The sequence below is a fragment of the Mytilus californianus genome, unplaced genomic scaffold (genome assembly GCF_021869535.1).
Source record: "Mytilus californianus isolate M0D057914Y unplaced genomic scaffold, xbMytCali1.0.p SCAF_13, whole genome shotgun sequence".
In the NCBI taxonomy this organism is placed as follows: domain Eukaryota; kingdom Metazoa; phylum Mollusca; class Bivalvia; order Mytilida; family Mytilidae; genus Mytilus; species Mytilus californianus.
Genome location: NW_026262615.1, coordinates 38,999,919 through 39,003,126, shown reverse-complemented (window position 1 = coordinate 39,003,126; position 3,208 = coordinate 38,999,919). Strand labels below are relative to the sequence as shown.

At 30.2% G+C, this 3,208-nt stretch overlaps 1 long non-coding RNA gene across 1 annotated transcript; it reads right to left on the bottom strand.

Moving 5' to 3' along the window:
- Positions 1–297: 297 nt before the first annotated feature.
- On the bottom strand, positions 298–1,581 carry LOC127723632 (uncharacterized). The gene is made up of 2 exons (XR_007992155.1): positions 1,516–1,581; positions 298–1,147 (listed from the first exon to the last, which is right to left on the bottom strand). It is a non-coding gene; the product is annotated as an uncharacterized LOC127723632 (long non-coding RNA).
- Between the last annotated feature and the right edge of the window lie 1,627 nt (positions 1,582–3,208).

Here is a 3,208-nt window from a genome sequence, read left to right as displayed (position 1 = left end):
GGATATTTAAACCACCACGATGTGCAACAGGAACAGAAGCATTATTTCGCATGTGTCTTGTAGGTAGAATTGCGTATTATAAAAAAAACCCTTAGTTTGCAATATCTCTTCTTTGCAATTGACCTATAATTGGAAGCAAAAATGCTGTCTCTACACAAGGTACATGTATTCTCTTTTCCCTATGACAGTCAAAATGTCTTGACACGAGTTCGGACTACTCACTTTGATAAACCCTTATTGTTGCTCTCGCCCAAATATGATTGACATCTACATCTAAACAAATTGCAGACAATAAAATTTAAAGTTTTGTATTTTTACTTAAATATCGAGCTGTTATGTTCTTCTTCTACGAATTCTAATTTATCAAATATCAATATCACTATAACATTGTCATTCTATTTTGTCTACATCACACGTTTACATCGTATCAAAACTAATAGTCAACACTCTACACAATCTGATTGAAATACTGATTCTGTGTCCACGCTTCGCTTACAAGGATCTGACAACTGTCCACTCTACTTTCTGTTTTAAAAACCTTTTGGGATCCTCTGGTTTTGTCGTATTGATACACGCCTTGAAAAATTTGAAGGCTGCAATTTCATTGGCTGGTGAAATAAATGCCTTGGAAACTCTGATTGCTGGTTTGTCTATCTATTTTTCGATTATTTATTATTCTCGTAGACCAATGTTTATTTCACACTGTAAAAAAATCCTTCAACTGCTAGCGCAAACAGGACTTTTTCGAATTGGTAACGCATGGAAAAGTATGGACTATATCAAATCCGTAACGGTTATTGTACAGTAATATATCCTCATAATTGCAAACCGTTGTGCGTCGAGATAAAAGAGGACTGCATCAATACTTCTTTCAAAATCGGATGGACACGTATTGGCTTGTATAGTTCGAAATTATCGTCTCCAAAGGAGATGAAACTCCCTGCAGTGTACCGGTTCATCCACACATTTCTTCTATTCCAATGCATGCTCTCTTTACTAGTTTATGTAGTATAAATTCGTTTTCATTATGTTTCTGTTCTGTAATTGATGATGCCAGGTGACCTCTTTTTAGGACTTTCAATACTTTGGTCCGTATCTTATTATATTCATTTATATTCATATCTGTTATTAGGGGACTCTTCGAAACCTAGAAAAATAAAATAAAAATAGACTTGAGCATTACATATATATAACAAATACTTAGTGATTATAGTATATTATAATGTTTTACAATTAAATCGTACATGTTTAGAACTAAATAAAATCATGTAAAATGCATGCCAATAAAATTTCTAGACAACAAATTTAAGTCATATAATTTGCAATAAGCATTATGTGTTAGCGAATAACGTTTTGCAACCTTTCGATCATTATTTTTGGTAAATATTATTTTCATCTTTTGATTTCAATATTTAATCCTTCAAATATATTGAACTGATGGTATTCGTGTGGAATAATCAATATATGAGGGTTAAAGAATAGAATAATTGCCATAATGCTTATGTTTTAACTTACTGCACGAGTTACGATAGAATAAAATAATGAATGCATGATCAGCGAGAAAATCAATCTCTGTGTTACATAGACCATCATGTTTTACATGATTATTATTTGTTACGATGTTCACTTATATACTCATCTAATATGCTTCTATTTATAGATATTGTGTGTTGAAATACCACATAATTAGTTGAATGACGTACTCGGAAATTTTACGTCTGTTTTTTCCTCTTTTTAAAAATAAAATATCATTATGTGCTTTATTTTCAATATTACTTTCGAATATTGAAAATCTATTACACACAATATTATTATCTACATTTAGTAATCTATTTATTAGTTTTAATAATTGATGACAATAATCTTTACTAAATCTAAGTAGACACATTAATGTTTCGTCATCACTCGTGTTGTGCTGTACACTGATTCAACGCTACGAAAGACTTCGGTTTGCTCACAAATTAACCATTATGATACATCATATCATTAAATCACAAAAACGTAATTTAATGTACTGAAGTAATTGCTTTGATAAGTAATATTTAATTTGCTTAAAATTGCTTAATGTCAATTTCAATTTTGATTTCATCAGATGGAAGAGAGACTAAATTAGATCGAATAGGAATACCAATATACTTTATTAAACCAAATATCGACCCATTCAGGGCATGTTACATTTAAGGATTACAAGTAACGATAGTCATAAGTAAAGAAACCATAATGATAATGTCTATGCTAGCTAATATGGAGTTAATTATAGCAGTTGTTTTCTTATTGATTGTCAAACAAAATATAACAAATCAAAGTCTGCAATCTAATTATTTATATACATATAAAAATGTCACACTTTTAAAAAGTCAATCCTTTTTTTATTCTGAAAGAGAAAATCATTCACGATTTCAACTGGTTTTTTTTTGCATTAAATCTATTGAAGTTAATTATTTATAAATAGGTTCTGAGTTGAACAATTTTTTTGTTTTATTGTTTTATTAACAGTTTTCTTAAGCAGACTGTCCGAAAATAACAAGACAATTATGGCCTAAACTTGTCTTCAAAACATTTTTATAATACATAAATTTGCAGTGAAAATGTCGTCCGCATTTAAGGGCATACGATACAGTAGAGATCCCTCGTTGATTTTTTCTTGAAATTTTGGTACAAGGTCAATTTCGATGTGTACTTTTGAAATATGCAAAGAAAAATATACCTTCATGACTTACCTTTTGAGATAATTTGGTTCGAAATTTGCATATTTGAAGCGAAAACCCTGAAATTTCATAAAAAATGACTTTTAAGGAAAGTTACAATACTTTTGAACGAACAGTCATAACTTAACCGGGTTTTTTGTAAAATGTTCCCTTGGTCCATGACATGACCATTCTGTAATAAGTTTAAAGTTAAACTAAATAATTATTTCAGAATTTACATTACTATTAGTGAAATAAAGAAATTGACAATATTTTTGCGTCTATTCAGAAGTGCAGAAAAAGTTCGATCGTTGATTTTTTCTTAAAATTTTGGCGGAGCGTTCTTTAAACATTATTTGATTGATTGCAAAAGAAAAAACTGGGGGTCCATGTGCTTGTTTTTTCAATAAAAGCAATAAACCTTGATTTTGTAATGACAAACCAATAGGCTGCCAATAGGGCGCTAAACTACGTTGAAATAAGTTTTAATCGCAATAAAGTCGTGAAATCATTCCCGCCGT